Source organism: Harpia harpyja, chromosome Z, assembly GCF_026419915.1.
Source record: "Harpia harpyja isolate bHarHar1 chromosome Z, bHarHar1 primary haplotype, whole genome shotgun sequence".
NCBI classification, from domain to species: Eukaryota; Metazoa; Chordata; class Aves; order Accipitriformes; family Accipitridae; genus Harpia; species Harpia harpyja.
This window is the reverse complement of record NC_068969.1, coordinates 78,406,356-78,432,039: the sequence shown is the minus strand read 5'-3', so window position 1 is coordinate 78,432,039 and position 25,684 is coordinate 78,406,356. Positions and strand designations below refer to the sequence as shown.

The 25,684-nt window shown below is 41.6% G+C and overlaps 2 long non-coding RNA genes across 8 annotated transcripts in view; one reads left to right on the top strand and one right to left on the bottom strand.

Annotated features, from left to right (window-relative positions):
* LOC128137862 (uncharacterized) overlaps nt 1-3,077 on the bottom strand; it is a 32,103-nt gene extending 29,026 nt beyond the window's left edge. Inside the window, exon 1 of the long non-coding RNA XR_008233889.1 lies at nt 2,991-3,077. This is a non-coding gene — a long non-coding RNA (uncharacterized LOC128137862). The remainder of the gene's footprint in view (nt 1-2,990) is intronic.
* Nucleotides 3,078-10,220: 7,143 nt separating this feature from the next.
* Nucleotides 10,221-25,684, top strand: part of LOC128136743 (uncharacterized) — a 34,898-nt gene continuing 19,434 nt past the window's right edge. For 5 of the 7 annotated variants that reach the window (XR_008233467.1, XR_008233464.1, XR_008233465.1 and 2 more), the window contains exons 1-2: nt 10,229-10,468; nt 14,593-21,567. This is a non-coding gene — a long non-coding RNA (uncharacterized LOC128136743). Of the gene's footprint in view, nt 10,469-14,592; nt 21,624-24,148; nt 24,284-25,684 lie in introns of those variants that run through there. The other 2 variants (XR_008233466.1, XR_008233461.1) reach the window with 2 other exon arrangements.

Genomic DNA, 25,684 nt, shown 5'->3' with positions numbered 1-25,684 from the left:
TTCGCTGAGGTTCCATGCCAGGAAGAGCAGAAGGGGCAACCCGGAGAGGAGGAGGTACAAGTCACTAAGAGCAAATGGGACAGTCTCACTAATGCTTTTTGTAGCAGTTACAATCATCTGCAGCAATGAAAGGCAAGACCTGAAATAGTCTGATTTGCCTCAAAGGGTTCTGCTGGGTTTGACACCCATCAGAGCAGCGTGGTCCCTTCCCACCACACTTTGCAGAGGGCTTCCATTCTGCGACACAGGGCAGGAGTATTTCTTTGGAGTAGCCATGATCTAGGGACCTTGTGTGGCCAGGTACCTGATCAAGGATCAAAGGAAGACTAGAGAAAACATGGGCCTGCTGCTGAATGGTGCAGGGGACCTAGTAACAAATGACATGGAAAAGGCCAAGGTACTCAGTGCCGTCCCTCCTCAGTGTTTACTGATAAGACCAGTTTTCAGGAATACCAGGTCCCTGAGACCCTAGGGAAAGTCTGGAGCAAGGAAAACTTACCCTCAGTGGATGAGTACTAGGTTAGGGACCACTTAGACAAACTGGACATACCTAAATCCATGGGGCCAAGTGCTGATGAAGCTGTGTGATATCATTGCAAGACCATGCTTTGAATGGTCATGATGACAGGGAGAGAACAAATGACAATCCTGTCATCAAGAAGCCAAGAAAAAAGATCTGAGGAATTACAGGCTTGTCAGCCTCATCTCAATCCCTAAAAAGGTGATGGAACAACTGATCCTAGACACGAGTTTCAAACACATGAAGGACAAGAAGGTGATCAGGAGTAGTCACTATGATTTATGAAGGGGATAATCATGCTTAACCAATGTGAAGGCCTTCTACAAGGAGGTGACTTGCTTGGTGTCTGAGGGGAGGGCAGTTCCAACAGTGGATGTTGTTTACCTTGACTTTAGTAAGGCTTTTGGCACTGTCTCCCAAAACATCCTTGTAGACAAACTGATAAAGTATGGGCTAGAAAACTGGACAGCGAGGTGGTCTGAAAACTGGCTGCATGACTGGGCCCAGAAAGTTGTGATCAGTGGCAAAAAGTCCAACTGGGGACAAGCCACTAGTGGTGTACCCCAGGGTCAATACTGGGGCCAATACTGTTTAACATCTTCATGAGTGACCTGGATGATGGGACAGAGTCCATCCTTGTCATGTTTGCAGATGATCCAGAACTGGAAGGAGTGACTAGACTAGGTGGCTGCACTGCCATTCAGAGCGACCTGGACAAGCTGGAGAAATGGTCAGAAATTAACCTCATGTAGTTCAACAAAGGAAAATACAAAGTCCTGCATCTGAAGAAATATAACTGCAGGCACCAGTACTCCTGGTTCACAGCTGTTCTCCTCCAGTCAGATCAGATGCCACAGTTACAGGGTCATGGTGGATTAAGGCAGCAGGTGCCATTCTAACCAGAACATCAAGTGCCCAAAGCCTTCTGGACCTTTTAAAATGTTTTACATATTTAAAACCACTTTAATGTTGGAAAATTGCCATTCCATCTATGTAGGGTGTTGCTGCTGAGCTGAAATAATACAAGTGTCAGGCATGATACCCTACCCTCTCTGCTGGCTTCATATTGCTTCTGAGATGGGCTGCTCTCAGGGGCTTGGCTGCACTCAGCAGCAGTAAAATGATGAAAGATTGCTAATTATTTTCCCTATGTTAATCATCTGTATACTTTATGTATTACACAGCCAACATGCTCTGCCCTTTTCTGATAGTACCTGCGCCCTTGTTGTGCAAAACGAAAATCACACTGTGCCTGCAGTCACGTGTATCTCATGAAAGGCTTTAAAATCCCTTCTTCTAAGCTTCCTCAGCTACAGATTAGGACATTCATCCTAAATGAAAGGGTGAGAGAAGGATAATTCCCAAGATGCAAAGAGTAGCTACAGTGTTTGACAAATCCTGCTGACCTCTCCCCAGCTTGCTGCTCCTCCTCCATCCTCCCTGGCTCACACCTCCTCACCCACATAGCCAAATACCTCAGAGGATATTTTTAATGCATGTGAATATAGAATCTAACTAATGGATGGATTTTTTCTGTGCCTCTGAGTGAAAGCACTGCAGTTGAAGCAGGCTATGTTCTTCCTCCCTCCTTCTCTAACAGTTGGACTCCATAATCTTAAAGGTCTTTTCCAGCCTAAACAGTTCTATGATTCTCCTGTGTGCAAAACTCAACCCAGCAATTGCCATTGGAGCTTCTTTTTTGTACCTCTGTTGTGGCCTGTTGTCTCTAGTAAGACCCTCCACCCTCACTATTGGTCTTAAAGCAGCCTCACAAAGAATGCACCCAGCAGGTGCTCTTCAACTGCTTTTCAGAAACAGAAAGTATTTTGGAGGGTTGATGGTGCCAGTGTTTCCTGTTGCCAAGAGAATCATGCTGTGTGCTTCTGGTCCCCTGGCTAGCCCTTGTTCCTGACTGAGGGACCTGCTCTGACAGTGACAGGAGAGCAGGGAGAAGAGCCAAACACCATAATCCAGCTGGGCCACTTTGACTGACTGCTCTCCATTTAAATAACTCCTTTGACTGGGGCTAGGCTAGTGACAGGGATTGGTTTTCTTCTTCAGGCCCTGGTCCCTTGACTTCTAGCATTGCATTTCATTCTGTGCTCCATCAGGAAGGTTTAAGAGATCAACAACAAATAATATCATGTTGAATTAACACTTTTTTGCCATGCTTTTTCATGGTGTCTCTTTGGCAAACAGGGGTTGAGAAAGGGTGCAATGCATTCAGCTGGGATGCAGGCAGTGAGCAGTCAGAAAACCCAGAAGCTGCTGAGGAGCCTGGGCTGCAGCAGTGACCTTCAGGCACTGGGGCAGGCAGAAGCTGCTGGTCTTCTCACTGCTCAGAAAGGAGGGACTGACCCCTCAGTCTGTCAGGAGCAGTTTTCTCCTCCCATCTCTTTCCAGCTGGAAGAGTCTGATCAATTAAACTGAGGATCGGGAAACACACTTTGAAGCAGACAAGCAGACTTACCATGTCTGAGTGCTCAGTCACAGAGATGAGCATGACTCATCGTGAGAGTTAATAAGGGAAGGTCACATCTGCGTCTTCTGTATGAATGAATATCTGTAATATGCATCAGAAACAGTTTTTCATTTTACCCACTGTGAGTTTACACAAATTGTCATATTTTTGATAGGCAACTTTTTTCAGGTGAGTTTTGAAGTAGTTTAATATGAACAAACCATGTCAGATCAAGGCCATCCTGAGACAAGCTTCTTCCAAGAGACTGGTTAGCAGTTAGCTGCAATTACAGAATCAAAAATTGAAATGGATTTAGAAAATAGAAATAGAAATGGATTGCAGCCTTGGCTTGCTAAAATTAAGTACAAAACATGTACTGGGTAAATTAAGGCTTCTCATTGTGCCTCTAGATGATTTTTTGCTGCTCTGATCCAGTTAAAAAAACATGACTTGCTGATTGCACCGTACAAGTGAGAAGCAGGTCTGGCACAATACAACTGCCTGGGAAATGAATTACTCCTTCTCTTGCTGGCTTCTCTGGCAGGAGTGATGAAAGATGATTCTGGTAAAGCTGGGAAAAGCTTGTATTTTAACCACAGGAAACCTAAACCACAAGGACAATCAATCAAGCTCCTCCTGAGACAGTAACCTGAGAAACTAACAAATTATACTAACTTCAACCTTTCAAAATTTTCCAAATTTTATTTACTAACAGTCCCAATTATCCTAGAAAGTCCCCTTTCCTGAAGTAAAAATAATAAAATGACAGTATTATGTATATAACCATTAAAAAAAAAAAAAAAAAAAAAAAAAGTACGTATGTATGCATGCATTCATCAGGAGTTCTGAGTTAATATCTGAGCTGGTTTCCTTTCTTGGATTTCATTAATTTCAGAGCTCGGTCTCACAATTGCTTTAAGGTGATCTAATTGCAGGGTCTTTCTGAAAGAGCGCAGGCTTTGCCTCTGCAATGCTCTGCTCAAGCCTTTCCTTTGATTTTCTATATTCTATTACTATTTCACAGCTGATTTTTTTTCATTTAAATTCCAGTTTCATTTCACCTTCCTCCTTTTGTTGAAGATGTTTTGTTGTTTAGTTGTTATAGCAGACAAAAACAGTTTCACAATAAACTGTTTTATAACCTGTTGTGTTCATATTTTTGCTAGATAAACATATATTTCCTTTCCATTAGAAATTATTAAACCTATGTGGTACTGTATAACATGAGCAGCATCTTTGATTTCATTATAATACACACATTTTTACAATGTCAGTGTTTTACCGTCAGTTGTTGCACAAATGGGTATTGTGGTCCTTAGCTTCCTATTTGCATTTTGCTGATGTTGCAGACTTTAGGATTGTTGGCACAAAGTATCTATCTAAAATAATTTCATGCTATATTCTCTGATATTGCTACTTTTAGAAAGGAGGAAAAAAAGAATCCAGTATTGTGGAAGAAAAATAGTTAATGTCTCACAGACCTCTGCAGGCCTCCCTAGTTAAGACACATTTGCAGCTAAGGGTCTTGCCAGTCAGCAAGATTTAATTACAGAGGAGTGGATTATTCCTAAAAGGAGTGAATTATTTATAAAATGATGTACTGTATAGAGCCTCCTTATCTTAAGGATTTAAATTGCTGTTGTTATCTACCATATCCTGCTTATCTGAAGAAGGAGTTGTAAAACCTGCAGTTATATCAACTCTGTAACTGCCCCATTTGGGCAGAGTTTGCATCAACAGGGATGGTCCCTCTGCTGCTCTACATTCTCTCCTATAGCGACAGTAATAAACTGCTGCTGTTCTGACCTGATCTAAATTGTATTCCAGTTACTTCTGCGACGGTATCAACACTTCTCTTCCAGCATATCCAAACAAATTAATGCTAGTGTAGGACCACAGAGCCAAAGCTCCTTTCAATATTATTAACATGCACAGCATTAGATTCTTGTCCTTACTTTGCTCCTTCTTTGTCATCAAGCTTTCAACATCCACTCAGATTTCACCATATCTCTTTTTTGATAGGGTGCAATTTTGTCAACTTTCTGTGAAACTGGCAGAAATTCTGTTATTTCTGAATTTTCATTCAGTGACGTTTTTGCTGTACATTGTTTATCTTTGTGGATTTCTTTTTTTATAGCAGAGTTACTAGGATCAGCAGAACATTTTTCCATTTTTCAGCAAGTCATCTATTTTTCACAGGATTTACCTCTGGGCAGTCTTTCTGTATGCCACCTTCATAAAAGTACCCTATATGTTATTCCCAAGAAACTACTGAAACATGGGATCTGAACACATGGCTTTTCAGGCACTCCTGTGGGAGATCTGATGTATTATGCCAACTTTGAGTAACATACATGGACTGATATTTTCCAGTACTGCCCTAAGTGAAAGAGGGGTTGCTTTTCTGTACTTGGCTGGGTGGGGAGGTGAAAAAGAGAAATAAATGGTGCAGGGCTGTTTCTGGATCTCTGCAAGAAAGGCCCAACAACACAGGGCTTAATAAAACAATTGTTTTAATGAAGTAGAATAAAAAGAAGAATATAAACAATGTGTAAATCTTATGTCCCTTCAGACACAGGGTACCCTGCTTTTGTGCAGCATCAGAGGGATCCAGGATGGATTTCCCCCACATCACGCTGTGCAGATTCTGTCCTCCCTCCCATGCTGTGGTGGCTTTTCTTTTGTGTAACAAACACGAACATATATCTTCTCCTGATAGGTTGCAATATTATCGCTGTCATATAATCACCAGCACACAGCACAGGCAAGCATGGGTCACTCCCACTGGTTCCCTTACAGCATCTACTCATGCGAACACATGGGCCTTAAGTACAAGGCGCAATAGACATGGCTTGCTCAAGATCACAAACTCCTCAATGTCTCCTGCAAGGCTCCCAATACTGGTTAGTGCTGTATTGTGCACAAATGCAGACATTCCCTGCATGTGTTTGGGAGACAGCATCACATTTGAGTGATGGCAGGAGTATTATAAACATCCAGTTCCATTTAACAGCGGGAAAATTTTCACCACAATTTTTCCTGTTTGCTTGGTCATTGCTTAGTGTGTGAACAAGGCTGTAATGGCAACCTCTGTTGCTCAAGGACTCCTTTTCATATCAAGGTACAGCCCAGGAAAGGTAGGAAGAGTATGAGCTTAACAAATAATAACAAGCAAGCAGGAAAAAGCGTTGCAGCCATTTCCTTTGCTACCTCCTCCCTGCAATGTGAGTCACCAGGGCCACCATTTTCATCTTCTCTTTCTGATGCTATTGCATAGGTAGAAAACGTTTCTCCCTTGCAGCTTGAAAATTAACAAGGCCTTTTCAGTTTTCTATAAAGAGTATAAAAGCGAGGGCCAATGCAAGCTATTCCCGGACAAAAGAAAGCCTACACAGATGACACGACACCTGCTCTCTTTAGGTTTTTATGGCTATTATGTACAGTAGAAAAAATACTTAAAAACTTTTCACTAACAACAATAGCTGTAAAAAATGTAGCATCAGCACAGAGCAGAAATTCTATTCCAGCTGTGTGATACAGTGCCTGTGTTTTCTAACTGCAGGTATGAGCTACTAAACTGCTTCTCTTGGCATACACGTTTGTAACTAAAATTCAGCTACACTTTTTGAAGAAACATGTCTACTAAATTTGAATACAGGTAATTAAATTCTACTTAAGTAAAATCCTCCCTCCAAGCTGAACTAAGTACTCTTTATTACAAAAGAAAAACGTGTCCAGTATCAAGGATGAATAATTTTTACCATGGATCACAGTAACCCATCACGCCTGGGAAGAAGGATTAATATTAACAACTATTTGACAGAATGAGATATAAGCCATCAATGAGACTTCTGTGAAATTACTAACCATGTAGTTCTTAAGCAAATATTTATCTGACTTAGTTTCTCAAGATCTGTTCTGTTACTCTCTTTTACTGAGATAAATTTGTAAACCCTGTGCCCAAATCTGCAGATACTGAAAAAGAGATCGAGTGCCATCTTGTGGATGCCACAAAAACATAAAAATTTATTCCAGAAAGAAGTATTAATTAAAAAAGAATGGAAGTACGCAAGTATACATCTCCTTATATGCAAATCATAACCAAAGGCATAATTCATTATAAACTTTTATGAACAATATAAATGTACCTGCTTCACAATTTTTTTTTGCTCTACAGCTGAAATAAACTCAAAATTCCAGGGGCGAGTGGTCACATCGTTTACTGTTATGGCCTGTCATTAATATAGGCAACTAAGTAACAACTTTGATATTCGGGCTTAGATAGTTCCCAGATAGTTCGATTACTAAATATCATTAATAAAACTTTTTGTAACATCTCTCTCTCCATGCTGTCAGATGGCAGAACAGAATGTAAGCACTAGTGGCATATTTAGGACTTCTTTTTCTTCCACTTTTCCTTCTTTTATATATATTACCACCATTCTTTTTTGTTCAGCTGAAGTTATGTAATGATTCTGTAAGTCAGTCAAAGTTACTCAAACTGAAGCAATGAATTAAAATGTTAGCATTAAACGGTTGGGAAGTAGGATGAGAGACAAAAGAATTGGAGAGAGGGTAAATTTGAGGTGGAATCATTTTTTCAAATAATTTTGGCTTTATCCTATAAAATAACTAGTGTCCACAGATCCGTGAATTGGTAGCATTCAGCATTTTGTGGTGTGACATAATCAGTTTCTCAAGACAGTTCCCCATCATTAGAATGAACTGGCTACCATCAACTTTGACTGCAATTAGATATGAACACGTCACAGGTACTTGGGCTGCTTTTCCTTACGTTCCGGTTTCGGCTGGAATAAAGTTAATTTTCTTCTTAGTAGCTGGTATAGTGCTGTGTTTTGGATTTAGGATGAGAATAATGTTGATAACACACTGGTGTTTTAGTTGTTGCTAAGCCCTCTTCATACTAAGCCAATGACTTTTCAGCTTTTCATACTGCCCTGCCAGTGGAGGCTGAGAGTGCACAAGAAACTGGGAGGGGACACAGCAAAGACAGCTGACCCAAATGAGCCAAAGGGGTATTCCATACCATAATACGTCATGCCCAGTACATGAACTGGGGGCAGTTGGCTGGGGGGCACCGTGGCTTGGGGATTGGCTGGGCATTGCTCAGCAGGTGGTGAGCAACTGTATTGTGCATCACTTGTTTTGTATATTCTCTTATTGTTCTTATTTTCCCTTCCATTTCTGTCCTATTGAACTGCCTTTATCTCAACCTAGAAGTTTTACTCCCCCCCCCCCCCCCGCAATTCTCTCTCCCATCCCACTGGCAGGGGCGGGAAGGGGAGTGAGCGAGCAGCTGCATGGTGCTTAATTGCTGGCTGGGGTTAAACCGCAACACCTTATAAAAAATTAGCCAACAGAATTAGAGGTAACTCCAGCAGCAGTTTTGTAACTAGTTATATCAAACTGGTAAGGCTAGCAACTGTGACTTATAGGAATAATTGGAAATGACTGGGAGTTCAGTTCAGGGACTTTGATGATTTTTCAAGATATTGGTATGTGCTTTTATATAAATACGTGCAAGTACGCTACAGCAGTCCTGAATAAGACCCCCAAGACTTATTTGGCATATATACTGCTGACATTAACAGACCAGCTTAGGCTGATTGCTATGTAATGGAGCCTGAATATGCACCTGTATCCGCTATCTTGAACACAAACTCAATTTATTTGAGCTGGATCAGGCCTATAGAAGAGAGAGTGTTAATCAGCTGGGTATATTAAAGCAGTGTTTCAACACACCTATGACATGAAAAGTGACTGCAAACAGGTGTCGTGGTTTAACCCCAGCCAGCAACTAAACACCACGCAGCTGCTCACTCCCCACCCATCCAGTGGGAGAAAATTGGAAAAAAGAAGCAAAACCCGCGGGTTGAGATAAGAATGGTTTAATAGAACAGAAAAGAAGAAACTAATAATGATAATGATAACACTAATAAAATGACAACAGCAATAATGAAAGGATTGGAATGTACAAATGATGCGCAGTGCAATTGCTCACCACCCGCTGACTGACACCCAGCCAGTCCCCCTGAACGGCAATTCCCCACCCCCCCTTCCCAGTTCCTATACTAGATGTGACATCACATGGTATGGAATACCCCGTTGGCCAGTTTGGGTCAGGTGCCCTGGCTGTGTCCTGTGCCAACTTCTTGTGCCCCTCCAGCTTTCTCGCTGGCGGGGCTTGAGAAGCTGAAAAATCCTTGACATTAGTCTAAACACTACTGAGCAACAACTGAAAACATCAGTGTTATCAACATTCTTCGCATACTGAACTCAAAACATAGCACTGTACCAGCTACTAGGAAGACAGTTAACTCTATCCCAGCTGAAACTAGGACAACAGGAAATTAAAGAAGTGTTGAGGTGGGCTTTACTTTCCAATACGGAGTGAATACAGGATGAGTGTTTCTGTCCGGATTTCCTGAAGGAAAACCCTGCAGTACTAGGCTGACGAATCATGGGAGAGCACAAATTATTTACCTCTAGCAAGCAACTATAGTTTGTCATAACTACCTAATGACCACAAAAAAAAAAAAGAAAAAAGAAAAACCCCCTATTTTCACAAATTTCCCCAGATGTCTGCCGTATTGTGAGGTATTTGAGCTTTTTCTGAAAGAAAAAGGAAAAACAGAATTACCTGGGCAGAGCCATTCCCTGTTTCTAGGCAGGGGCGAAGGGCGCGAGACGTGACTTCTCCGGTCCGGGGCTTACAGAGCAAGGCCTGGCAGCTGCCCGTCACCGCGAGGAGGCCTTGCCCACGTTCTGCGCTTCCTCGCACGAAGGCTGCCGGCCCCGCCAGACCCAGTTGCTCCCCGAGAGCGCAGCCTGACGAAGCCTGTCGGCACCAGGGAAGGACACGCCCGTGAGCTTAGCAGCCGGCGACGGCTCGCCCCGAGCCCTGCCGCCTGCCTCCCTCCGGAGACACGCCTCGGTTCAGCTCCCAAAACCAACGACCCCCTTCCCGCCGCGTAGGCTTTCGTTGCCAGGGCGAGCCCCCGCCCGCGGCCTGCCCTGCGCAGCCGCCGGCAGCGGGCCCTGCGCAACGCGCTGGCCTCGCGGCCCCCCTTCTTCCCTCCGAGCAGGCCCCCGCGGCCTGGCCGGGGGAAGGGACGAGAAGCAGCGCGGCCCCCACCTGAGCAGCGCGGCACCTCAACGCCGCCGGCATGGGTGGGTGGGGTGTGAGCGAGTCCATTTTTGAGGGGAGGCAGGTGCCTGCCGGAGAGTTCTGTGAATTGAGGGCTGGAGCGCTCCACCGGTAACTCCTCCTCCTCTTCCCTTTCCCTCCTCCCTCCTCTCCGTAGCCCCCAGAGCACGGGGCAGGGGAGCGCTGCGCGCAGCTGGAAACGGCTCCGCAGGGCGGCCGGGCTGGGAGCTGCCCGCCGTGAGGCGCCTGCCCTATTTCTGCCGCGGGGAGGTGGTGAAGGGCTTCGGCAGAGGCTCCAAGGAGCCGGGCATCCCCACCGGTGAGCGGGGTGCGTGGGGGGACCGGCCCGCGGCGGGGCGGGGCGGGGGGGGGGGGGTTGACGCCTCCCGTGAAGGGCCACCGGCGAGGTGCTCGGTGCTCGCCCCGGCGGAGCCGGGCCCGGGCCCGGGCCGGCCCCGGCCCACCCCCGTCCCCCCGCGCGGGGCCGGCGGTCCGCACCGGGTCCCTGTCCCGGGGCCGCGGCGGGGCTGGAGCGCAGCCGCCAGTGAGACGCCGGGCCCGGGGGGGCTCCCTCAGCAGCCCGCACCGCTCGGGCCGGCTGAGCGCAGACGTGCCGTGCTCCCGCCGCCGCCGCGCAGGAGGGGCAGGGGCGCCCGGCCCCACTGCCGGAGAGGGGAAGGTGGGGAAGCCCCTTGGAAGGCGGGCACGGCCGGCGGTGCCGAGGCTGCACTGCGCTGCGGGCATGGCTCGCTCGTTCTGGGAATAGGCTCGGCTTGTTCCGTGTTAGCGTTTTGTGGTGGTCTTTATTTTTGTTTGTTGTTTGTGGTTTTTTTTTTTTTTCCCCTATTGCTTGCAGTCTGGTTCACTCATTTGTTTTATTTTCCGACCTTCTGTTAAACGATTTCTTTCTGTTTGCTTTTTTTTGTTGGTTAGCTCATCCGATGATGATCATGGTGATTTGCAAGATGCTGAAAAGCGATCATACACACTGTGCATAGCAGTTTGAAAAACGTCCGTTTTCAATTTACAAACTTGTAAGATCTCAGATTAGGACAAGAAAGGGAGCAGGCACTGGAAGTAGCTTTAAGGAAGGAAATGTAAAGCAAGTAATGCAGAGATTAAAAAGCAGAGCAAGTGCAGCTGTCCTAAAGAGAAGTGCATTTTCCCATTGCCATTCTCTGTTTGACTTGTCTGAATACAGATAGAGGTGCAATTCAAATGGATTTCAGCCTTTTCTAAAGATAAGCTGAAGTCAGTGGGCATATTTGCACAAATCCTAATAGGCAAGAAAACCTCCTATAACAAATCTTGAGGTACTGGACATGTGATGACATCTGTTAATATAAAGTTAGGTTTTTTTCTCTTGATTGTTTATATATGGCTTAATATCAGGGAATGTGGGAGGGAGGTTTTTTCTGCTTATGAGCTAGGATAGAAATCCACTAACTGTAAATTCTTTAAAATTGGCTTGAAACCTTGCATGAAGAGCTCTACCCATGTGTGAACTTAAAGTAGGACGGTTGTTTGGCTAAAGGCTTAGATTTATTCCCCTCAGTCAGAGAGGAATCTATTTTATTTCAGGTCTGCAGTTTTCTAAGAAAATCCTAGAAATCCCCAAATATGAATAACCTAAAAGGCGACATGAAAAAAGTGGCAGGTGACTAAAATAATAACTTCATTTATTTTTACATATTTTACTTACTAAAAAAAATTACAAATACTTAAGTAATTCTAAGATGCTACTTTACAGTGGAAAAGAGACATTTTTCTGTTCTTTGACCGTATTAAAGCAGTGATAGTCCTAATAGTGAAATGCATTCAGACTGCATGTGTTTTAGTTTATTAATTTCAGCTACTGAATTAACTATTTAACTATAGAAAAGAATGTATATAACTATGAAATAGTATGCCTAGGAGATGTGGGACTACGTTTTATGAGGCTGTTTTCTGGCTTATGCTTTGTAAGTGGCACGTTGTATCACTGTCATCAGTGTTCTGCTTGTAAATAGCATGTAGGCAGAGCTTGGCTTTTAGGCGTTTGAAAATTCTGTGATGTGCTTTTCCTAAACAAATGTACACTTTCTAAAATTTTTGCAGCTAACTCTTCTGCAAGTAGTTGAAAACTTTCCTTCTGATATCTCTACTGGTATAGAGTATGGATGGGCCTCTGTTGGAAATGGAGATGTGCCTAAAATGATTTGGAGCATAGGATGGAATCCTTTCTACATGTATATTAAGAAATCAGTGATAAGAATTTTGCTTTGTGTGGTACTTTGATTATAATAAATGAGCCAGACATTGACTTCAAATAAGATACGCAGAATTTGATCCATAAATGAGGTTAGAAATTCTGTTTGCTGTTAGAATTTGTTTTAATTGCTTGGGAGCAGTTTTATTTTGACATGAATCCCTGCTTTGGAGGTAGCTGCCTTCACTCTGTAGAATTTTATCAATTCAGACCCTGTGAGTTACCTGTAAAAGCTCTCTTTAAAACAACTGTTTCAATCAAATTCATTACACTTATTTGGACTCAGCAACTTAATGATCAAACAAATCTAAGCATTATTTGTCATTTGCTACCTTGAAAATCTTATCTCTGAAATAAATACCACAATGTTCTTAAATGCCATGCAAAGTACAATTCTCCCTACTAACATAATCAAAAGCTCTAGCCTCTTAATCTTGAGTTACACATGTTAGACTAAGTGTCTTAGTTTTCCTGATATGTGTGGAACAGAATTAGAATTAGAGGTATTAGCTCAACATCCTTGCAACAAGGGAAATAAACTCAAAATGCGTCATGATAATTGTCCACGTATTTCTCTTCTTTTAGGAAACCACATTACCCAGTTTCAAAGATGACTTTTATGGAGAGATTCTTAGTATAGTCATTCGTAGATATATTCAATCAGAAAAAAACTTCAGTTCTTTAGGTCAGCATTGCAGGTCTCTTAAACTAATGTTTTATTTGTCATGTTCTTGCATATTGAAAGTACTGTGTCATTGTTCTCCCTCTGTCTTCATAATCAGCTGTTTCATGTAGGGTAGCTGTTTCTTGTAATCAGCTGTTTCATGTAGTTGTTTCTCAAGGGTAGAGAGGCCTTACAGAGAGATCTGGATAGACTAGAGAGCTTGGGCAATCAACAAACCACATGAAATTTAACAAGACCAAGTGCCGGCTTCTCCACCTGGGATGGGGTAATCCTGGTTATACGTACAAACTAGGGGACAAGAGGTTGGAAAGCAGCCCTGCAGAAAGAGATCTGGGGGTTTGGGCTGATGGCAAGTTGAATATGAGTCAACAGTGTGCCCTGGCAGCCAAAAAGGCCAACCGTGTGCTGGGGTGCATCAAGCACAGCATTGCTAGCCCGTCGAGGGAGGTGATTGTCCCACTCTACACTGCACTGGTACGGCCCCACCTCTAGTACTGTGGGCAGTTGTGGGCACCTCAGTATAAGAAGGACATCAGACTACTACAGTGTGTGCAGAGGGGGGCAACCAAGATGGTGAAAGACCTCGAGGGCAAAATTTCTGAGGAGCAGCTGAGGTCACTTGGCTTGTTCACCTGGGAGAAGAGAAGGCTGAGGGGTGACCTCATGGCAGTCTCCAACTTCCTAATGGAGGGCAGTGGAGGGGGAGCTGCTGATGTCTTCTTTCTGGTGGTCAGCGACAGGACACGAGGAAATGGAAAGAAGCTGCATCGGGGGAAGTTCAGATTGCGCATTAGGAAAAGGTTCTTCACTGAGAGGGTGGTCGGTCACTGGAACAGGCTCTCTAGGGAAGTGGTCATGGCCCCAAGCCTGTCAGAGTTCAAGGAGCGTCTGGATGACAGTCCTAGTGATATGTTTTAGTTTTAGGTAGTCCTGCAAGGAGCAGGGAGTTGGACTCAATGATCCTTATGGGTCCCTTCCAACTCAAGATATTCTGTGATTCTATGTCTTACCTTTGACTATTCAGTAAAATGTTTTTTTAAGCTGGATCCACTAATATATAAATTGGTCATACTAAAAAAAGCAAAACCCCACAACTTCCAGACTATCAGTACTTATTTCAGTCTGAAAATTACATTGTCATGTCAGTCATCTGTGGAGTAGCTTGAAAATCATGAGCTGCTTGTAAAAGCATTATAGTCTAGTCTGTCCATTTCTTTTAAAAATGCATTGATGTTAACACTGAAACAGTTAATGAAATTCCATTGAGTTTTTTGATAAAATGTCTTGGAACAAGGAAAAAGTAGTGTTTACTGCAGTGAAAAGTGCAACGCATGTCAAAAGCATAAAAGCACGTCATTTTAGAAATAGAGAATGTTGCTTTTCCAACTTCATAATAATAAATATATTCTGCCCCTGTGATTGTTCTGTAGTACACCCTTTTCAGTTGCTGTTGTGTGTTCAGAATTCAGACCAGCTCTTAAATATTGCTTTTCTTACTTCTCTTTTGCAGAGGCACTCATTTCAGCAGTTCAAGAAGACACTGAAGAGGCAAAAAGACAGCTAGATTTACCAGAACATCTTAAACTCAAAGACAACAACTTCTTTCATCTGCTAGAAGGCAAAAGAGTAAACCACTAAGCAAAACCATGTGGGTTTTTTTTCATCTCTTGGAGCTCTTTTCTTTACACTACCATGTATCCTGTATCATTTGATATATGTATGACGTGTGTGTGTACTGGGCCTGGCTGGGATGGAGTTAATTTTCTTCATAGCAGCTCATATGGTGCTGTGTTTTACATTTGTGACCAAAACAATGAACATAACACACTAATGTTTTACCTATTCCTGAACTGTACTTGCACAGCATCAAGGCCTTCTCTGTTTCTCACTCTGGTCCCCCAGTGCATAGATTGGGGCTGTGCAAGAGGTTGGGAGGGGACACAACCAGACAAATGACCTGAACTAACCAGAGATATTCCAAGCCATATGATGGTCATGCTGAGCAATAAGACGGAGAGGAGGATGTTTAGGGCGGTTAGCCATCTTTTGTTTGGGAACATCTTTTGTTTGGCTGAGCATCAGTTTATCCATGGGAGGTGGTGAGTGATTGCCTTTGCATCACTTGTTTTATTTTCTTTTTTTCTTCTTCCACTTCTCCTTCACTTGTTAATCTATTTTTATCTTGACCCACAAATTTTCTTGCTTTTATTTATCCAATCTTCTTTCCCTGTCCCACTGCGGGGGTTTGGGGAAGTGAGCTAGTGGCTGTATGCTGCTTAGCTGCCTACTGGGGTTATCATGCAACAACATGTTTAGGTAATTGTGATTGGAACTGAACACTAAAACCACACAAGATTATTTAAGTTTGTTTATGTTACCTGATTATTTAACCAGTCTGTAAAAGGAATAGAAGGCTGTTTTAGGTCTTTAGAGAAAAATCATGAATTTGAATGTTACCAATCATTTAGAGATCTTAGCATTTGTGGAACAAGACCAAAGGTAGTTGTGACCTCTTCTGCCCCTAAGGTGTGGAGAGTTAAATACTTCAGTGAAGACTGTCAGTGTTTCAGACAGAGAATATTATTCTAAACTCTTTTCCCAATTTTATGTCAGTCTTACATTTGGATTGTAGGTAGCAGCTTAGAAAATTTTTATGTTGATTGGTCAAAAATTTACCTGTGGTGCAAGAAGCCAATGATTAGATAACAGTAACAAGAATAATTCATTATAGTTCCTATTTTTCATATGCTGTACAGCTGTTGCGGTTGTAGCTGTTATTTTAATTGAAATTGTTTATTGTAATTTTAATTGAAATAGAGGAAATGACTGTTACTCATTGAGTTACTGGAATGTGAGATAGATACTTCTACCTAGTTGACTGTGCATATGACAACACATAACTTGTGTAGCTCCCTTCTGAGGAAGTGTTTCACTAAAGCTCAGGAAGTGAATGACAGGGAGAAAGTTGGTACATTGCAAAAGTTCAGGCTTAAAGGGTGCAGAACCAGTCTAACAATATTTCTGCTCTTTGGGCCCAAAGGCAGAGGAGGTAACTAAAGGCAACTGCATTTTGGTTGCTGCTGGCAGCTGCCTGGATTGTTCACTATACTGACAGCAAAATCAATGACTTTAAAGTTGAAGTTAGAATGTAAGGCACAGGAAAATCCTTTCAACCCTCTGCACTAAATGCAGGTAAGATCCAAATTTTTGGCTGCAGATTAGAGAAAGTCTTTGGAGATCAAGTCATGTCAGTCAGATGAAGTCTCTAGTGACTGGAAAAGGGAAACATTGCACCCATTTTTAGAAAGGGTAGAAAGGAGGACCCTGGGAACTACCGACCTGTCAGCCTCACCTCTCTGCCTGGGAAGATCATGGAACAGATCCTCCTAGAAGCTATGCTAAGACACATGGAGGACAGGGAGGTGATTCGATGCAGCCAGCATGGCTTCACCAAGGGCAAATTGTGTTTGACCAACCTAGTGGCCTTCTATGATGGAGTGACCACATCAGTGGACAAGGGAAGAGCTACAGATATCTGTCTGGACTTCTGTAAGGCCTTTGACACAGTCCCCTACAATATCCTTCCTTCTAAGTTGGAGAGATACAGATTTGATGGATGGACTATTCGGTGGATGAGGAATTGGTTGGATGGTTGCATCCAGAGGGTAGTGGTCAATGGCTCAACATCCAGATGAAGATTGATGACAACTGGTGTCCCTCAGGGGTCTGTAGTGGGACCAGTACTGTTTAATATCTTCACACATGACATAGACAGTGGTATTGAGCACAGCCTCAGAAAGTTTGCAGATGACACCAAGCTGAGAGTGCAGTTGACATGCCTGAGGGACAGGATGCCATCCAGAGGGACCTGGACAAGCTCAAAAAGTGGGCCCATGGGAACCTCACGAGGTTCAGCAAGGCCAGGTGCCAGGTCCTGCAGCTGGGCTGGGGCAACCTCTGTGTCGTGGTTTAAGCCCAGCCAGCAACTAGGCACCATGCAGCTGCTCGCTCACTCCCCTTCCTGCTGCTGGAATGAGGAGGAGAATCGGAAACAAAAAAGTTAAAACCTGTGGGTTGAGATAAGAATGATTGAATAACTAAAGTAAAATAAAATGTAATACTAACAATAATAATAATAATAATAAAGGATAATAATTGTAATGAAAAGGAGTATCATAAAATAAAATAAAAAAAAAACCAAGAAAAGACAAGTGATGCATAGTGCAGTTGCTCACCACCTGCTGACTGATGCCCAAGCAGGGATGTGGCCAACTCCCCCCAGTTTATGTACTGAGCATGATGTTCTATGGTATGGAATATCCCTTTGGCTAGTTTGGGTCAGCCGTCCTGGCTGTGTTCCCTCCCAGCTTCTTGTACACCTGCTTGCTGGTAGAGTATGGGAAACTGAAAAATCCTTAACTTAGGATAAAGCTCTGCTTTGCAAGAACTAAACCATCAGTGTGTTATCAACATTATTTGCACACTAAGTCCAAAACAGAACACTGTACCAGCTACTAAGAAGAAAATTAACTTTAGTCCAGCTGAAATGAGGACACCCCGGTAATAATACAGTCTGAGGGATGAAGGGATTGAGAGCAGCCCTGCAGAGAAAGACTTGGTACTGGTGGATGAAAAGCTGGACATGAGCCAGCAATGAGTGCTTGCAGGCCAGAAGCCCAGCTGTATCCTGGGCTGCATCAAAAAAACTGTTGCCAGCAGGTCGAGGGAGGTGATTCTCCCCCTCTACTCTGCTCTGGTGAGACCCCACCTGGAGTACTGCGTGCAGCTCTGGAGCCCCCAGCACAAGAAAGACATGGACCTGTTGGGGTGGGTCTAGAGGAGGGCCGCAAAGATGATCAGAGGGATGGAAGACCTCTCCTATGAAGAAAGGCTGAAAGAGTTCATGTTGTTCAGCCTGGAGAAGAGAACATTCCAGGGACACCTTGTTGCAGCCTTTCGGTCCTTAAAGGGGGCTTATAAGAAAGACGGGGACAAACTTTTTGGCAGGACCTGTTGCAATAGGACAAGGGGTAATGGTTTTAAACTAAAATAGGGTAGATTTAGACTAGATAGAAGGAAGAAATTTTTTATGATGAGGGTGGTAAGACACTGGAACAGGTTGCCCAGCGAGGCAGTAGGTGCCCCATCCCTAGAAACATTCAAGGTCAGATTGGATGGGGCTTTGAGAAACCTGTTCTAGTGGAAGATGTCTCTGCTTATTGCGGGGGGGTTGGACTAGGTGATCTTTAAAGGTCCCTTCCAACCAAACCGTTCTATGATTCTTGGAATAGTATATCAGCACTTTAGTAGATACTGAGTATTTATTACAAGTTATTGAGGCCTTTCCCACTCTGAAATGTTTGCACAAGGTATGTTGTCAAGATTGATAGTAATTTGGAAAATATTTATTAAAATTATGTAGTATGTATGTATATATATAGTGTGTGTGTGTGCTTCCAAATCTACCCCCCCACCCCAGTACAATTTTATGAATTTCCTCCTTGTCCCATCCCATTCTGATCCTGCATTTCACTGTGTGTTTCAGAGACCTCTGTCAATGTAGCCTTATGGAAATTCTCTGTGGTGGGCGCTGTCAGCCTGCCAGGTTTCTAGTTCATAATGTTTTAACTTGCAGCCAATCTCATTGAGTATTTGGGAGAAGGCCTTGGGCAAGTCAAGGAGTCCTGGTAGCTCTGCAGGACTTCAGCCGAAACTTGATTATTCAGATGAATTGCTCATCAGTCCTGTTGATGGCAAAGACAGAAGGGATATACACCTTTTGAGGGAGGAAAGAGTGATTTCTGTGAAAGCACTGATTAGAATAAGCAGCATTTTGACCTATGTTGCTAAGGTTGTTTATAAATTTAACTCTCCAAAGACATTGACAGTTTTGGCTTAACTGTTGTCTGGACATTTTCAGCACACTTTGGCTTTTCTAGTAGGAAAATATTTCAAGAAAATGAATGTACATGGTATCAGAAATACTTTTTTAAAAAGCAAACAAACAAACAAACAAAACAAAAAACAAAACCCCAAACCAGTTTAATGGACTTTTACTGTATGCATGTTGGAAACCTGTACAAAAATTTTCTTGAAAGTGAGTTGTTTTTTTCTCCACTTCAAAATTGAGGGATGATGTGAGAATTTTTTCAACTTTTTTTTTTCCCAGTATAGGGAGGCATTCTTGAGTATATAACAATGTCAAGGTCTTACTTTTTGTTTTACTTTTCTGGAAGAACAAATAGTAGCCATGTTAGTAAATGTCATATATTGTCAAGAACTTATTTAAAGAATAAATCTTTATTGATTGTGGTATTATAGCTAAGTTCATAGCTGCCTTTTAAAATTATTTTTTGCCAGTGACTTCATGTGTGTCACAAAATGGAGTGGTTTGAACTGCTTAAAGAATCACCTTCAAGGGTATTAGCAAAAATGATTTAATAGGAATTTATAAAAGCATGACCTCACAGAATTCGATGGTAAGGTTCACTCTGTTACTTAATACATGGATGAAACGTACACGGGAAAATTAAGTCAGAATCAAACTAAAATTATGTATACAGAGACCAAAGATGCAATAGGGTAAAAGAGAAACATACAAAGGAAGATCGAGTTAGAATTGATTTCTGATGATTTGTACAGAGATCAGGAATGTAAAAAGATAAGAGAGACCCTCCTGTTGAGTCACAAGGTTCAGAGAAGATCCCCTTGCTTTCTAAACTCGTGATGGAGCTTGGGTGTGGCTGGATCCAATCCTAGTCCCAGACTTGGGAAACGGTTTATGTCTAATGGAATACAAAAAGATAAGGGAGACCCTCCTGTTGAGTCACGAGGTTCAGAGAAGACCCCCTTGTTTCCTAAACTCCTGTTGGAGCTTAAGTGCCGCTGGATCAACTCCTAGTCTCAGACTTAGGCAACGGTTTATGTCTAAAGGGATTATAATAGGAACCTGAGATTTATTCACAATTGAATAAAATTCACGACAGTGACTTATGTATAGATTAATATACTTGCTATGGAATATTCAGGTTAGTACACACACACATGCACAAAGACACTGAGGGATATACATGTAAGCAAGTAAAAGAGATATACCTGTTAAAAACTCCCCTCAAGTTCAGTGAAACTATTCACGTCAAATGCTTCAGCATCTTTCTCAACAGGCGAAGGATTGAGCCTCAAGGAGCAAAGAGCATCAGCCCAAGTCCCATTCGCTTTTGGCGGCAGACCTCCGATCTTCGCAAACTGAAGAGTTTGTGAGCTCTGAGAGGCGTCCCAGTCAGAGGGAGATGCTGGTCGCAGCCTGCTGTGGTCCAGGAGAGCTCAAAGGGTCTCAGTACCGCTGTTCATGGGTTCGGGAGATGATTGGCTTTAGTCATCAGCAAATTACTGGGATTCCAGTAGCACTGGCACCATTTCACAAGTGACGATTCAGATAAGGAAGGCTCCAAGGCTGTCAGAGAATGACTAAAGACTCAGATACAGGATGGTCCAAGGCTGTCAGGAGAGGACTGAGATCTGTCCCAAGGTTGTCAGGAAATGACTAATTATCCCTACTCCCGTAGCCAGCCTCCGCCAGGCAACAGGAGTCTTTAGTACGGTCAGTGCAGCTCCCTGTGTTAGCCACGCAAGAGTTCCTGGTACGGTCAAGGGACGCTTAACCGCCCAACTCATTACGCTTATGCTAAGGCCTAATGAGACTTCCCGAGTTCATAGATCAGCCCAGAGAGGGGGGAAGGAATGCACCACCACAGTGTGTCTGCTGTGGAAATCATAGTGCCCCCAGCTGGTTGTCTTAGTAATACTATTCTGTAACTGCTAATGAATGCTACTATCCAAAATTCATTTCATCATTTGGTTTTAAAACCACTATGCTTGAGGATAGAGAACAGTAGAAAACTTGAGAAACTTAGTTCACAGCTCTCACGTGACGTGTGAAGTATGTATACAGTAAAGTAATAAACTGCTGTTTGCATATTTGCCTTCAAGTTAGAGAAAATGTGATTGCATGCATTCGGCTAAGTGTACCTGTCTCTGCACATTATTTAATATCAAATATTATATATCGATTTTTAAGTTCAATACATGATTCCTAGCACAGTATAAACTTTATGAAGGGTTATTTTTTTGTATTATGTGCAAATAACTATTTCAATTTATATTGTGACACTGTACCACTAATAAAGAATGTAACTGAGAAAGTAGCGATGCTGCTTATCACAGGTTTTCTGATTGATTGTATTATATGTGATCCAAATAATCTGTGCATATTCCTTAGCAAATACTGAAATAGGTGCTGCAGAGTTCTTTCATTATGGTGCTTAAACTTCTTTTAGTTTTGGGAGGGGGGGAGAATTGTTCTTGCTTACAAACTTGGTGCTACATTATTTTTTGTTCCAGATGTTTGCAGTTCTTTATTTGTAAAGCAATATGCGAACACCAAGTGAGGCATAAAGGTCACTGAAATTGTTGGAGTGCAAGCAATGTAAGTATTTCTGCAGTTTTGTATACTTTTTAAATAAAGTCTGTGGTGCATTTTAATTTACTGTCTCTTTCTGAAGTCTATTACTGTTCTGAAATGGAGTTTGTTGACAATGTGAGAAGAACAGTATAAGAATTCTTTTCAAATGCCTGTAGGTGATAATGGTCTTATTTGGATAGCTGTGGCATTAAACTATCTGACAATCTAATAGCCTAAAGAACCTGTGCTTAGCAGATGTTAAAATGCAACATGCCTTCATGTTTAGAAAATGTAAAGGCACAATGAGCACAGACAAATAGTCTGCAATAGTTATTCATACAGGCTTCTTGTATGGCTAGCTACATTTTGAATTTGGACCCTTCCCAGAAACAGATACAGAACCTGTATTCAGCTGGTATCCTTTTTACTTTAGAACCGATTCCCTATGTGTACAACATAACATTCTCAAAATCTACCTGAAAATGAAATCTAGCTCACTAAAACTTGAAAATCAATTAAAAAATCCTGATTTTTTAAAATATATTTACATACCTGTTAAATTAGGATAGTTATCATGTTAAAATTGTTACTGTTGTTAATTTATTTTCAATAACTGTTATATATTGTGGACATGGAGACTGTCAAACATAGTTTTCCAAATGAATACAGTGAATTCAAATGTTGGAAAGGGAACTGGCATTAGCAGCATTTCTAATAAAGAGTGGTACTGTGAAGTCTAGTTTACTGGAAACTCCGTGGATGAATGAGAATAGAAAAGAAAGAGGTACAGGAGGAAGGAAGGAAAAAACAGAAAGACCCTGAGATGGAAAAAAAGCTTAAGAAGCAAGAAGGTGAGAGAAATTTGCCAAAGATAACAAGTGTGAAGTCTAGTTTACTGAGATTTTTGCAAACTCATTTGCCATATCTGCGTTGAGAGGTTGTACTGAACCAAAGGCAATGAAAGTTCTTGCTCCTTTGACTAGTTGTACATGTGTATCTGATAACTGTGGCTAAATACAACAATAACAAGGCTGCAGTCGGTGAACTTTGAAAATTTGCTTCAAAAGACTTTGTACTATTTTGATATCTTTGATACCTTAACATTTTGGTACCTTTGGTATCCTTAGAAAGCCATTTCTAAATTGCTGTGTAGAGATAATAGGTGGTTTTTAATTCTTATTCTGCCTCAGACTTCTAGCAATTCTTGGAAATAGTTTATTGAGTTTCTGATCTGTGAGAATCACTGCTTTGTTGTATAATAGTAAGGGTTATTGCCAGTATTGCTGTTCAGTAAGTTTTGTGTCTAAGGAGGCTTCTGACAATGACTTAGTTCCTAGGGTGCTTTTCTTTGCTACGTCTAGCACAGTTAGGTATCTCGGTCCTATGCAAACCTTTGTAAGGGTGACTGCCTAAAAACTTTGACAGAAAAAAGCATTCAGAGGTTGCCTAAACTAGCTAAAATTAAAGTGTGTCTGAAAACCAGTCCCATTCTAGGGATTTTTATGCTTTATTTAGGACATGGGGGAGCTACATCCTCAGACCTCTATAACCTGGAAATAGATTTGTCTATTCTTTAAAATCTTTAAAAATTTAAAACTGCTTGGTTCTTTTAGAAGTCAGGTGGAAAGGTTTGCATCCTGTTCTTCTGTTCTGGTTCAACTGTTTAAACATTCATCTGGGTCAGGGCAAAGGTCCATCTGCTACAGCTGAAAATGAATCATACCTGTATCTTGAAACACATTAATCTGTCTTAGGGCTCTTGGGGTAAAGTTTCTCTGATACTTTCGTGCTGTTTATACATAGATCTTTATATAACCTCTATATGGCATCCCCTAAAGTTGCATCAGGATAGAATGTAACATAATGTGGTGTTGCGGATATGTCATAAGGATTGCTTTTTGTGTTAGATGCAATGGACTCTTCAGTGTACTTTGGTATTTGTCATGAATCATGCCATTGTTCTAACAGCACAGTGTCCACACTGGAGGCATGGATTTAAAAGTTAAATCTTCAAGCACCTACGTTTAACACTCAAGCACTATAATTTCCAAGGATTCAGATATTCAATAGTTTTCATTCCAGAACTGAGATGAGATAAAAAATTGCCTTCAAATTTTTTTGTAATGAATGTGGTCTATATAGGGCTATAATTTTTTCCCCTAATTTTTCTGAAGGGAGAAGAAAGATGTAAGAGGAATTATAAACACAATGCCCTACTTGCTAGTGTGATGGTTAGAGAACTTGCATTATCTGTTGCCCCAGGGGAATGTTTGCATAGATTTGTGGCCTGTTTAGGTTTTTAAGGGTACTAGAACTTTATAAACATTGCTGACAATGACAGTTAATATATAATTAGTTAGATAACTTAAAGTACTGACTTTACATAATGGTCATCTTCTGTAATGACTGAGAATTAAATTTTGCTTTCTTTTTTGTGGCTCAGAGTTGCAAAGTGCTTAGTATCTTTTCTTAGTTTGTTCTGAGGTTATGATTAGCTTGCTTTTCCATAGTGCTAAGATTTGTCAGTGAAAGAAGGTAGAATTCAGTGCAATGAGTACAGTAAGACTTACATTTGGCTTTTTTTTTTTTTTTAACTAATGGTGAGATACTTAAGTGACAAAATTAGAGTTTTGCATCAGAAAAAAAAAGAACTGGGAAATGAAGATGATGCTAGGTGACAAGAAGGAGGAGAAAGGATACAGAAAAATAATTGGATGAGGATTTTAGACATGACATGCAGTGAGCAAGGATGGAGGAACACAGTAAAAGCAAATGCAGCCAGAAGAGCAAGAACTATTTAGCGTAATGGTTGTTAGGTAAGTGTAGTACCTGAACTCTTCCTGAGAAGGAAAATGTGCTTATCTAGATGTTAAATAGACAATATAAATAAGGAAGGGTAAAAGAATACTTATTTCCCTTTTTATTTGTCAATTAAATGTGTAATATAAACCTGCAAAGTCATGCAAAGAGATAATTAGTGCATCCGTTTTGTTTGTTAAGGTCTGAGAAGAGATCTTCTGCCAGTGTAAACCTAAATCTGAAAAGAGATGATAGGGGAAAAAAGTAATAATTACTGCCTGCTTTGTAACATATCTTTTCCAAGGGAAAAATTGTCTTTTGTCACGTTAACAGTTAATAAAATCACAAGAGATATGGTAAAATCAGCCAGCGTGTTTTAGGCAACTTCCTAGATATTTCTGATCAGTAGGAAACAACTAATAAAGTAGCAACACATGGTACCTACCTTGAAAGGAGAACAGAAGTTACATGTGCACATCTCCTATTAATTTTGCATCTTAACACCTAATAAATGTATCTAGTTCATTGCGGGCATCTCTGTGTACAGTCAGAATCTTTAGTCATTTGTTGTTTGATATGATAGCTTATTGTCATATATATGTACTAATTAGGAAAAAAAGAAAGAGTGGAAAAACTCTTTCTGTTCAAAAGTGCTTTTGAGACTTTAGTCAGAATATCTGTCCCTCATCAGGATGCGTGTCTGGTTACTCCTTAAAGTTCAGGCTTGAAACTGCACATACACATAAGGGCTTAAGGGTAGATGAAAAATCGATAGTTCTGGTCTACTCTGAAAGATATTCTTTTGCTCCCCTCCTGCCCCCACCCCAACAGGGACTCAAATGAACATAGGTAACCAAGGTAAAATAGTGACTTATTACGGATAATCAGAATTTTTCTATAGGTAACTTTTAAAGTGGGAAATTTGATTGGTAAGAAAACATTTTTTAATGCAAAAATATTTATTTCTCTTGAAACGCGTGTTATTTTTCATGAGAAAACCAAATGCCTCAAAATATCCATTTGAAGGGCTTCTGTGATAACTTATGCAATTAAATTTATCGTATTTTCATTCCTATCTTTGGTCTGAAATTTCAGTTTGAGTCCTCAGCCAGAAGTCCTGCAACTGTTACACAAGAACCAGAGGCAAATTTGTGGTATGCTGTGAGAACGTAGTCCGATCAGGGAACAGCCTGTTGAGGAGGGAGTCTTGGGCCTCAAGACACGTGAAATGTAACTCCTACAATATACTTTCCTCCACGACCTTTCTAGCAAAACTTCAGGGTAGAGTCGCGGAAGAGAAAACTTTTCCTAATTTACATAAACTCTGTGGAAAGAGAGGGTA